This window comes from Rousettus aegyptiacus, unplaced genomic scaffold, assembly GCF_014176215.1.
Source record: "Rousettus aegyptiacus isolate mRouAeg1 unplaced genomic scaffold, mRouAeg1.p scaffold_m13_p_3, whole genome shotgun sequence".
Classification (NCBI taxonomy): Eukaryota; Metazoa; Chordata; class Mammalia; order Chiroptera; family Pteropodidae; genus Rousettus; species Rousettus aegyptiacus.
Window position 1 is genome coordinate 70,046,487 of NW_023416306.1, and position 12,809 is coordinate 70,059,295.

The following is a 12,809-nucleotide window of genomic DNA, read 5'->3' on the forward strand; positions in this document are numbered from 1 at the left end:
ATAATCTATATTTAGTAATAATTGTGTGAACTTTCATTTTAATCTATGCTATTTTCAATCTAACATGACCCACCTATAATAGAAATTGGTTCATAATTATATGAGGGAAATATAACATGGCATTCCTGTGATAGTTCTTGTGGGTGTGTTAAATAATAAATATCATTGTGATGCTGCGTTCCAAAGCCTTATCATCATCTAGAAAGGACTTCCATAGAAAAGATACCTAACTCATATGTATTTCTTTGTATTTTCTCTACTTTTGAAATTTTGAAAATGTGCATTGAAAGTGATCTTTTTCTATAAGCTATGATCTTGATAGAGTTCATATATAGCATTAACATGATATATTTTTATAAATTTGTAAATACTTTATAGACAAATGTTATAATTTTGAGTTATACTTTATCGAGTTTTATGTTAGGAGTTCTAAAAGGCATAATTTTAAAAATTGTAAGTCAAGATCAGCCTTTCTGTCACATTAAAAAGCTGTAGTAAATAAAGCTAAAAATGCAAGTTATATTTAGTTGATATTAAAAGACATTATTGCTTTCTCACAGGATTATTCTAGCGTCTTAATTACAGTAAATTAGAATAATTAGAGAGAAATTGTATGAACCCTAAAATTCCCCAAAGTCTTTATCCTGCCTTTTAGTCAGATAATGAATGTTAATATAAATAATTGATACATTCTGAGTGCCTACAAATCTTCACACCTTACATTTTCCTTTTTATTTTGCTCCAGATAGAAGGTGAACCACGTCAGGCATTAATTCTTGGCTCTAAAAAGCACTAATTAAGCTTTTAGTGAACCCGATTGCAAATAAAACAAAGCAATTCCATAGTTACAGAAAGGCTTATGCATTTCCTATTTATTTATTTGTTTGTTTATTATCTTCATGGACTCAAGTAAGTTCAAAGTCTTTCCAAAAACTGTAGACAAAGCTCTTTGGTTTGTTTGTTTTTCTAAAGATATCGTTCAATGTTTAAAATTTTTACAAAATGCATTTGTTTACACTTTAGACATAGAGATATTGTCTAGCAGAATAGTTAGAAACCATATTCAAGCAGATGAAATATCAATAAGACTGAATATGCAATATTTAATATTGACTAGTATCAAGCATGCATACCAGAGTCTGCCGGTTTAAACAATATGTTTTGTACATATTATATCATATCATATCACTTTTGCTATTGTAAAGTTTATTTAAAAATTGCAGGTGTAATATACCTCACCAAAGGGAAATGCAGGTGCTATAATAGAATGTAACAAAGAAACTACTCTGGTCTTAGAAGCCAGAAGAGAAGAGACCTTGCTGTAGAAGCAATAACTCAGGGGTCATCAGCAGAAACATGGGCAATGGCGGTAAAAGGGAATGATATGCACACATATGTATAGAAGGAGACCGTGTTTGGCTCCCAGGCCAAAGAGAACTTTGCTATAACTGGAACACAGAGTGAGGTATGTGTTTGGAGTGAGATTAGTCTGGAGTGGAAGGCAGGAGCCAGGCAGGTAAGCCTTCAGACGCCATATTGTCTCTTAGGGAAAACAATGCTCATTCTTAGGGAGAGTCACAGAAATTCAGACAAAAATAAAATTGAGGTACTAGTTCATACTTAATACACTTGTGGGAGAAAGAAACACTGGTAAATACTTTATATGCAATAACTTACACACTAGTACCACCAATCTTCTCTCCACACACAGATCCCAAGATTCAAACTAATATTTCAAACTAATTAATAATTAGTTTAAACTAATTTGTTCAAACTAATAAACCAGTGTTCAAATATTAGTGTACTGATGTTTGTGCCCATCAGTAAATTTGCCTCACCTGGCTAAGCCTCAGTTTCCTCATCTGTAAATCTTACATAAAGATATCTACCTTGGAGAGCTGTTGGAAAAATTGAATGAGGTAGTGGACACCAAAGGCCCACAGTGAACAACTGGCACATGGTATTTAATGCTCTCAAATAAATGCTGTTTCCTCTGAGCCTCCCTCACACAAACTCCTGCATGTGCAAGATGCCATAGGTATGTTGTATGGAACCAGAGTCAATTATCATCCAATCCAGTCAAACACAGGCAAAGCCCGGAGCAAACAACAACCCGTCTGTACCATCCCTGCCTCTTAAAGTACTTAAAGCATCAAAGGGTTCTTGCATTGGCACGGCAAGATGTTTTCAGCCATTCCTGGTGTTGAATCCGTACTTCCTCCTAACCAAGGATAGTGTACAGAGAATACAAGGTAAATAATTCAGTCCCATTTTTTACTTCCAATTTTACAATTGGAATGAATATATAATTTGTCATTTAATTAAGGACATTTTTGAGTACAAAGAGAATACTATTAATAATTATTCCAGGACAACAGAGAAAAACTGGAATCTATATTCGCTCTATCTATAATACACATCACAGATACCAAAAGAAGTGATAATAAAGTTCACCCTATACAATCAATTTTGTCCAAGAGAGTGGAGATGTATTAAAATGCTAGTGATTTCTTACTTTCCAGATTATATGGTAGGTATCATTAATAATGAGGGAACATAAATTCAAAGAATATCAGACAGATGCAAATATACATTTTATTTTCCCTTATGATTGACACTGGTGTCAAAAATAAATGCTATGGGACATGGTTCCATAGTGTAGCAGTTAGCAGATATGCTTTACATGCAGAAGGTCCTGGATTCACACGCCAGTGGAGACACAGTCCATGGTCTATGGCCATGCCACCCTGAACAAGCCTGATGTCTGATCTCAGAAGTTAAGCAGGGTTGGGTCTGGTTAGTACTTGTATGGAAGACCACCTAAGAGACCAGGTGCTGTAGACATAAATAATAAATAAATAAATGAATGAATGAATGAATGAATGAATAAATAAATAAATAATAAAATATAAATACTATGAATCATTAGGTCCTAACAGCAGATGAGAGTGAATATTGTTACGGCTGCTGACCTTTTAATGTTGTTTTAAAATCAAAAGAGGACTGTTTGTTTCATATTCATTTGTAGAGTATTTATTTCTATAAAATGTAGAATGAATTTTGTAATTGAATGCTTTTTAAAAATTATGATATTAAAAGGAAATTTCTTCATTTAACAAATGTTTATTGATCAGTATGACAGGTACTGTGTTAAGTATAGCATGAGCAAAAGGCTCAGACTATGTCCTAGGTAAAACTCTGACATCTTGGGACCGAAAAGTGCTGCAGAAAAGTAGCTGACATCACAGCATACTTTGATAGAGACTGTGATGGAGAAAATATGAGAGTTCTTAAAATGTATTTGGAGAGTCTAATCCAGCCTCACAGTTATCAACACAATATGATATCTATGCTCTGACTCAAAGTATGAGAAAGATGTAGCTCTGAGAAATGAAATGGATGAAAGCGATATTAAGAGCAAAAAGAGAAGCATGTACACAGGTACAGAGAGAACATGAGAGGTTACAAGACATTAACATAAAAAAAGCCACATGTTCTGGAGGATGCTGAGGTTAGGTGCTACCCCTTCAGCTGGAAGAAGAGAGAGGATCCAGAGCCCTGACCAACTTCTTGTCCAGAGACCCTTATGTGAGCAACCCAGAGTTTCAGGAGACAGTCCTTTCTTTGCACAGCAGCTCTGAAATTCTACCATGAATATATTTTAAAATAAATATACAAACACTATCTACGTATTAGGGAAATTGGGAAAAGGTATAATCAAAACATCAATCAAACACAACTTGGAAAACACCTGCAAAGGAAGTGTCTGATTTAATTGACAATGTTCTGCATGAATTAAGGAAAACAGAGATTATACCTAAAAGCCTTAATTAATATGTATGATCTGGAAAAGTGTTTGCTTTCTAAAAATTGTGTCTATTGTAAAACACTGTTTTTAAGGTACAATGCCTTGCTTTACATTTAAATACGCGAAAGTTAATTGTTCCCTATATACACTACATTCTATAGAATAAATATCAAGCTATAATACAGAATTCTTATACTGCAATTACCCTTATCTCCTACAAAAATTCATGTGGGATCCCCATGGACAAATCACACTTATTGAATTTCACAAGGGTATTTGGCATGGAATAGGTCCAAATAGGTCAGTGTCTCCTTGACCTCTTTTGAGTCTCCATTTTCTTATCTACAAAATAAAAAATTTTAACTTAATAATCTTTACCATTCTTCTACTTTCAAAATTCTAAACTACAGGGGTTAAATGGAGAAAAAATAGAATAAAATTCTTTATGCATATTAGAAATAAACTTGAACTGAAACCCTAAGTGAATTTTGGTTTGTTTTTTTTTTTTTTAGTAATTTTGCTTTCTGATTGATATTTTTATATGAAGTTTCTTAGTTTATATAACTAACTTCTATTGACACTATGTGCCAGACACTATCTTAGATACTAGAAATAAAATGGGACCCAAAATAATCATACTATTTTCCCTCACAGAACTTGCATTCTAGAAGGATAGGTGGATTCGAAATGAATATATACAAGAATGCTATGTGTTGTAATAGAAGACTAAAGGGTTTAGAGAGACCTGACTTGGATTGGTGGGTGAAAAAAAGTGGAAGGTAGATTGTCCCAAATATAAACAAACTCCATAGGGCAAGAAAGGGTACAGAGTATAGGAAAAATCTGAAGGGGCTATGGCTAGAGCAGCATAAGAAGGGGAGGGTTCTGTGAGATGAAGCTGGAGAAAAGGCAGGGACCACATCACCCAGACCTGTGAGGACATACCGGGAATGTGGATTTCATCATCGACACAATGTAAACTCAATCAAGAATATTAAGCAAGGGAAATCCATGATATCCCTTATCATTAAAAATAATTACTTTGGCTCTGGAGTGGAGGAAAGATTGAGGAGGAGATGAAGCACATAAAGTCAGAATATTTAGAAGACTCTGCCAAGATCACAGGTAGGAGTTAACAGTGGCTTGCCAAGAAGTTGGCAGTGAGGATGAGGAAAACGTATAAGACTTGACATACATAGCAGAAGAGACAATAGGACAAGTATTCAAATAAAATGAACTTCAGTTTTCATAGTCTGAAATGATTAATTTTTTTCTTTCATTGTTCTCTTCTATTTTTATAGCCATTCAGATAAGAATAGAAAATAGCTGCCTTTGCATTTCCCCCTAGAAAGAGAAAAATGATACATACACACAAATGCACATCATTTTACCAAAATATGGAGGCAAATAAAATAAAAATGTTCACACTTTTCCACTTTAAATCCTTTCATGGGATATTCATGTTCTCTCTCTCTCTCTCTCTCTCTCTTTCTTTCTCTCTCTCTGTCTCCCTACCTTTATCTCTCCTTCAGTGATAAACAGGCATGCATTATCAATCACCAAAAGACTATATTCATCGACTACGAAACATTTTTAAAGACTAATATTACAAACTATTGGTATTTACATTTGCATGGAATCAAAATACTTTCCTTCTCCTTGATTTCTCTACAGGATTTGTAACTTTAACACTTTAGTGGATACTGTTAGTAGACGATAATTCATTTTTTAATTTTATCAGCAACAGTTAGTCACTAATTGTCGTCATGATATAGGCCAGCCTTGTTTGTATGTTGGTAAAATAATCAAAGACTCTCACCCAGGAACCATCTTGCCACCTCAGAGTTGGGAAGACACAACACAGGACACTACTTTGTTTCAGGAAAAAGGTTTTAGTATACCACGTATTTCTCATACAGGATATGAAAGGGAAATATTTTTCTAGATTGCTATTCAAAAATCAGTTTAAACATATATATGTTCAATTCATCTTTCAAGTATGATTTAACAAACTATAAGTGTACCGTATATTTGAAACCAATAAAGAAACTAAGCAGTTCTACTCTCCACTTATGATAAAAAGAAAGTGCCTTAATCTACCTATTTTGCAGATATCTAAATCTAGATTTGTAATAATTTCTGATATTTTACTATCTCAAAGTTCATTATGTCCAGACTTTTTTTTTCACTCTTTACCCTGATTTATACTGTGCATAAGTAATTAATCAGATTTTAATTGTGACTTGACCATATGTTTTAATTTAATTTATTGCCTCACATTCAAAGACATGTCTTATATTTTATTTAAAGGTAGAACTGAAGGCAGATAAGTTTTAAATTATGAATCTTCAGTTTAGATTTGACATTTCCTTTCAGAATGTTAGAGATATGTTCTGTCACCCTGTTATCTAGGATTAAAAGTTCTCAAAATATTTAATTTAATAGGTATAAGAAACATACAAAGTGAACGTACTCATGTAATCACTATCAGATCAAAACATAGAACATCATGAAGTCCGAGAAGGCTGCTGTTTTCATTGTCTGATATTAACAGCCCTACTGAAGTAACCATTATTCTGGCTTCCAACATCAGAGATTAATTTTGTGTATTTTTAAATTTTCTATAAATGTCATTGTACGATTTACATTTATTGGTTTTCTTTCTTCAACATTAAACTTGTGAGATTCAACTGTGTTGTGTGCAGCAGTAACTCATTTGTTCTTAATGCCGTATATTATTCTATTGTGTGAATATACCAACTTTTATATGTCCATTTTACTGTCACCATAATCACAGTAATAAACATATCCATCATCTCCAAAATTTTCCTCCTGCCTCTCCCCATTTGTGGTAAAAATGCCTCACTCAAGATCTATTCTTCTAACAAATTTTTCAGTGCACATACGGCTTTGATTGGGCACCATATTGTACATCAGATCTCTCGAATTTATTCACCTTGTATAACTGATACTTTATACCAATTGAACAATAACACCATATTTTCCTCTCCCCAAGTCCCTGGATACCACCATTCTATTCTCTGTTTCTATGAGTTTGACTATGTTAGATATGTCTTATAAGTAGAGTCATACAGTATCTGTCCTTCTGTGACTGGTTTATTTCACTTAGCACAATGTCCTCCAAGTTCATCCATGTTATTGCATGTGGTAGGATTTCACTTTTATTTAAGGCAGAACAATATTTCATGGATATACATACCACATTTTCTTTAATCTGTTTATCTGTTGATAGACATTTATGTTGTTTCTGTATCTTGGCTATTGTGAATAATGCTACAATAAATATGGGAGCATAATTATCTCTTTAAGATCCCGATTTTAATTTTTAGAGATATATACCCAAAAGTAGGATTGCTAGATCACATGGTAATTCTATTTTTAATTTTTTTGAGGAAACTCATACTGTTTTTCATAGCAGCTATATTATTTTGCTTTTCCATCAGCAGTCTATAAGGTTTCAATTTCTCCACATCTTCACTAACACAGAATTTTCATTGTATATAGTTCTCCATCCTTCTAAATTTAACTCTTATTGTATGCTTATATTTGTGCATCTTGTAAACAGAATTATAGTTATGCCTTTTCTTTTCAGCCACTAATAATCTTTATCTTTTAATTGGAATATTTAGTTTTCTAATTTAATGTAATTATCAATACATTTGGATTTAAATCTACCCTATTATAATTATTTTATAAGTACTTTGTTTATTTTTACTCTTTTCATATCTTCTTTGGAAACAATCAAATATTTTCTCAAGTAGGTTGCTTATTACTTTTAATGATATTTTCTTGACTTATTATGATCTGGTATTCAACTAAATTATCTCCTACTTCCGTTTGGAGTTTTTTTCCTGTAATTTGTTTAAAAGAACTTCAAAAGTATGTTGTTTTGTTATATTTCTATCCCAGAAACCTCATATTGATTCTAGATTTCAGGTAGAAAGGGTTTCTTCTTGTATGATTCATATCCCTTTGATTGTCAGCTGCCTCCATATCTCTTCACAGACCTCTTCCTCTTATTCTTGCAGCAACAAAATCAGTTCAGTTTCCCAATATCTTTTATTTCAGTGATCAGAATGCTGCTTTCTATACTTGTCTCTCTCACTCATTCCACATCTCCTACTCTTTTCTTGGCTTAGAAATGAGATAATAAGAAATGCCTTCATAAGAAATGCATGTACCTCACAATGTTCTTGTGAAGATCAAATATGTGAAAGTGCATCAGCAGGTATTAAATTTGATACAAGATAATCAATTTAATTTTTTTTTTTTTGCCATATCTGCTCTCAGTTTGAGACAGTCCTGCTCACTGCTGGGAGTCAGGCAGGTTTAGGCATGTTTAGCAAACTCGTAAGACAGACCTGCCAGAAGCCTATTTACAGGGCTGAGGAGCCTCCTGAGAAAGTCTTTGAGTTATATCAGTTCCTGGGGTTCAAACATATCTGGGCATGTCTGACAAACTGATGGGTCTATAAGTAGGAACCTGAAAACTCTTCAAAAAAATCTGTTCTACATTAGAAGAAGCCCGGCACAAGAGATTTAACCCAATACAAAGTTTCAGTTCTCGGTGAGGAATATGGATTTTGAATTCAACATGGTAGTAGTGATTCAAATCTTCTTGACAGTCCTGACCCCTGAAAGTTCTGTCACTAATGTGGCAAAGATTTTAAGTAAAAAGAATTCTTCTAAGAAAGGTAACTGCAATTTGAAGTCAAAAGAAAAAGGAGGAGGAGGAGAGGGAAGAGTTGTTCAAACATTACTCAGCAATTTAGCAAACACATTAATGTATAGAGAAAGAATATGCAATTTCAAATGTCAAATCCCATACTACAAATCTTCCTTCCTAGAACTTGGCTGCTTCATATCAATCTTATTCATTGCTATACAGCAATATTTTTGAAAACGAACTCTCATTATTTTACTCTCCTGTTAAATATTCTTATATGGCTCACCATTTCCTATCAAACAAATTTTCCTACCAAACAATTATTTAGTCTGTCATATAATTTCCATTATACTCCATCCCAGACTATGTTTTAACTCATAAAATAAATACAATATTGAGTAAGGTGGGAAATATGATATAATACAAGCATAAACACTATAAAAATGAATCTTGTGATGTATTTGAATTTTGTAAATATATTTCAACCGAAATAGAACCCAAATGCCTTTTATGTTTTTTATTTTATTTTGAGATTCAAATATTGATATTATACTGACACAGCAAACCATACATTTAGTCACAAATTTTGCCACATTTGATTCACAGCAGACATTGGCAAAATAATATTGGCATTATTGTTGTTCATTTTTCATCTTTGATGCGATTTGTTGTGAAAGTGACCTTTACACATTGCATATTTTTACCAGGAGACTCGAAATTGCTTCCACCTTAGGCAAAGCCCACTGAATCTTATTATGATGATGACATGATAAAGGCCTGATAGTTAAAATGCCCCCTGTATTTGTCACTATGTTTTTGTACTCAAGTTAATATTACCATTTTTAGAAGATTGTATTATTCTTGTTTTGTTTGCTTCTTTCTTTCTTTCTTTCTTTCTTTCTTTCTTTCTTTCTTTCTTTTAGGGACATGGCTGACTCCTGTTCATAGTATTTTATGTATATAAAGTCCTCAAAGAAAAATAGGTTTTCATATTGTATGGAAGGAAAAATAATTTTTCCTCTACGCTTCTAAGTATTTGACTGAGACCCCTCCCCACCCCATAATAAGAGACAGATTAACAGAAAAACAAACAGAAGTTTAATAACATTGTGTATACCTCCTACTGTATACATGGTAGATACCCAGAAAACTGAGTAACTCCCTGAAATGGCCTGTGGGGGAGAAAGAAACTTTCCTCTACTATCCTAGTTTCTTTCAGCTGACCTAATAAAAATCTACATAAGACCGATTAATAAGAGAAAATAAACAAATTTAATTACATATGTACATATGGGAACCCCACAAATGTGAGTGAGTCGGAGCCCCATATGCTTGAAAGATTCAGGGACAGGAAATTAAAATGAGGTCTACATACAATATGAGCTAAGGATGAGGTAAGGGACTTTGGGGCTTCAGAGAGTAGGAATATCATTGCAGGATGATAAGGAGAGAAGATATTCAGTAAAGACATAGGTCAAAAAGGTTATCTCTGATAATCTTGTATTATGGGCAATATCCCTAACAAATTTTTCTAGGTAGTTGTAGGGAGGGGAAATGTGGAAGTTTCTCCTGAGCCATCAGCGTCTAGGTTGCCTTTAGTTCAAAATAATCTGCATATCACAGAGGCATATCTTGAGGTGACTCATTCTGAACCCCTACAGTTCAAGCTATTATTATAAATACTATTCCAGCTCAAAACAAACAAACAAAAAGTGTTGAGAAGTAAGGGAACCAGTAATGAAGGCTACCAGGAAAAGCATAGTCAACAAGTGTATGGTTTTTCTCCAGATTTAAGTCTCTGTCTTCTCAGTCAATCAGTTCCCAGAGGTTTAGTCATCCTTTTCTTCCTAGGACAGAGAGGGAGACACCCTTACAAATGAAGATTTTTCTTATAAATGTAAATGTCTCTTTCAAAAGGGTAACTTTTACCAAGTTTTCAGAGTTTTTCCTGTATTTGCTATTTCTTTAAAAGAGCCTAAAATAGAGACATATTTTGGAGTGGTAAATTGTACTCCCCTTCAATAACTTTCACATGTGATAACATACTTCATTTTACATTATAGTTATAGAAAAAAATAAGATTTTTTCACCTAAATGTTACGTTTAGTAGAAAGTATCACATTCAATAGCACTCATTTAAAAATACTTTTCATGTGTCTACAAGTTTTTAATTGATAGATATTTTTTCCTATTACATTAAGCTTAATTCTATAAGATATATATGTTGTTTCAACTTTACAAGAATGTTTTCTTACAAACTAAAATGTTTATGTATAAACTAAGGATTTTCTATAGATCTAAGAACAAATTCCAAGGCCTTTCTCTAAGTGATGTGTCAGTCAGGATTTCTTGTTTGTTTGAAAGGGAAATAATCATAATGGTAAGTAACCTCAGAAGAATGATTATTTTATGAAGAATCTTGGAGGCTCAGGGAATAGAAGGAGGGACCACAGGAATAGGAAGCTCCATAATCCTCAGAAATGCTCCTGATGCCTCTCCATTTTTCCCTTAGGGTGCTTCTAATGACCACTACAAAGAACCCATCACCTCCCACTTCCTAACCTCTTCAGATGGCTCCTTCCCCAAAGGCGCCTCCTATTCCAAAGCCTTAAACGCCTCCTCTTTCTGATGCATCCTTATTAACACTTGTCACATTTTTCTGCATTCCTCCTCCTTGAAAAGTTCCTCCATGGTAATCAGAAATGCCTAGCTGAGAACTATGTTGCAGATAAAATCATTATTTAACCACACAGTTATTGAGTGATAAAATAATTATTTAACTATATAGTTATTGAGTGACTACTATATGATGACATTGAGCTAGGGCCAGAGGATAAAACAGAAAGAAAACCACAGGTGTTCAATGTAAGGTTCGGCCGCTCAACAAAGTCTGACTCAGGAATAACTGGCGTCCTTTATTGAAAGGCAAGTGGTCCCAGGTGAGGTTCTCAGGTCGAGCACGTTGGCCAGAAAAGTCGCACCGGGTGGGGTCGGCGCAGGGTTTTAAGGGTTGCGTCCAGGAAAGGGAAGATTCAAAAAAGGCAAAATCATAGTGTGGGGCTCTTTCATTGGTGCAGCGGTTTGGTGCCACAAGTGTAGTCCTGGCACCCGCAGATTAGTCTATGGGCTTCAGGTGGCTAGCAGGTGGGAGCTAGGGGCGGGGACCTGCCCGAGGACAAGACTTGGGGCCTTTTCTGGGAACGCTGGCCTTACATTCAACAGTTCAGAGGAGGAGAGAAACATTAATTGAATTTTTATATAAAAAGGTTGTAGCAGGACCTGCAAGTTGTCCTCCAATATAATTTCTTTTATCTTCCCACGATAAAAGAGTTTTTATCTGGGCAGAATAAACAGTGTATTTTCTAGATTCCCTTGCAGCTGGAAACTGTCACTGTAAAGGAGAAGAGGCTTTGCTCTCCTCTTCTCCTTTCCCCTTTTCTAATGGCAGGCATCAGTATAGGATGGCTACCTAGGGTGGTGCACAGGAGAGCTATATGCCTGCAATGATTGAATAACAAGAAAGAAGAAGATGTGTCTCTGGATGACCTCATGAACCAAAGCTGTTCTGCTAGCCCTGGGACTGTTACCTACACACTATTACACCAAAGAGAAATAAGTTCCCTTAAGTTTAACTCTTATTAAACCGCTGTTATTTAAAGTCTCTATCACATGGAAGAGTGAAGTATACATATATATTAGTATGTATTTTCAGATTATAATAATTTCTATGAAACATGAAAACAAGGACTCTGATCTAGATAGAAAGATCAAGGAAGGTGTAATCCATTTAGTTATTAAGAAAAAAAATTACCTACTGCCTATGAAGTACTAGGCACTGTTCTAGGTGTTAAGCATGCACAGTGAACAAAATAAAGTTTTTGTCCTCATAAAGCTTACATTTTAGTGCATAAAATAGACAATCAATTCATCAGTAAATAGGTAAAAATAATGTTGCAAAGAAAACCAAAGCAGCATAAGAGGAGAAAGAGAGAAACAGAGTATTGGAAATAGGATATTCAAGGAAGACCTCTCGGAGGTGGTGGAGCTTTGGAGGCAGACATCTGGATGAAGCAAGTACTGATTCTGGTGATGATCTGGGGAAATGGTGTCCAGAAGGGTAAATAGGCAGTGGACAGACTCTGCTATAGACAGGAAGACTGAAATGTTAGAGGAACAAGAGGGCTGTGTGACTAAGCCATATAAGCAGATTGACTTTCAATAATCCAGCAAATGAAACTTCACTGAACACATTATATTTTGTCAGTGCAGCTCCTTGGGACCAAAGTTTGAAAATAATTGCTTAGAGAAACAGAA

The 12,809-nt window shown here is 34.4% G+C and overlaps 1 pseudogene; it reads left to right on the plus strand.

Annotated features, from left to right (window-relative positions):
- Positions 1–2,729: 2,729 nt before the first annotated feature.
- On the plus strand, positions 2,730–2,844 carry LOC118600569 (annotated as a pseudogene).
- The last annotated feature ends 9,965 nt before the right edge of the window (positions 2,845–12,809 follow it).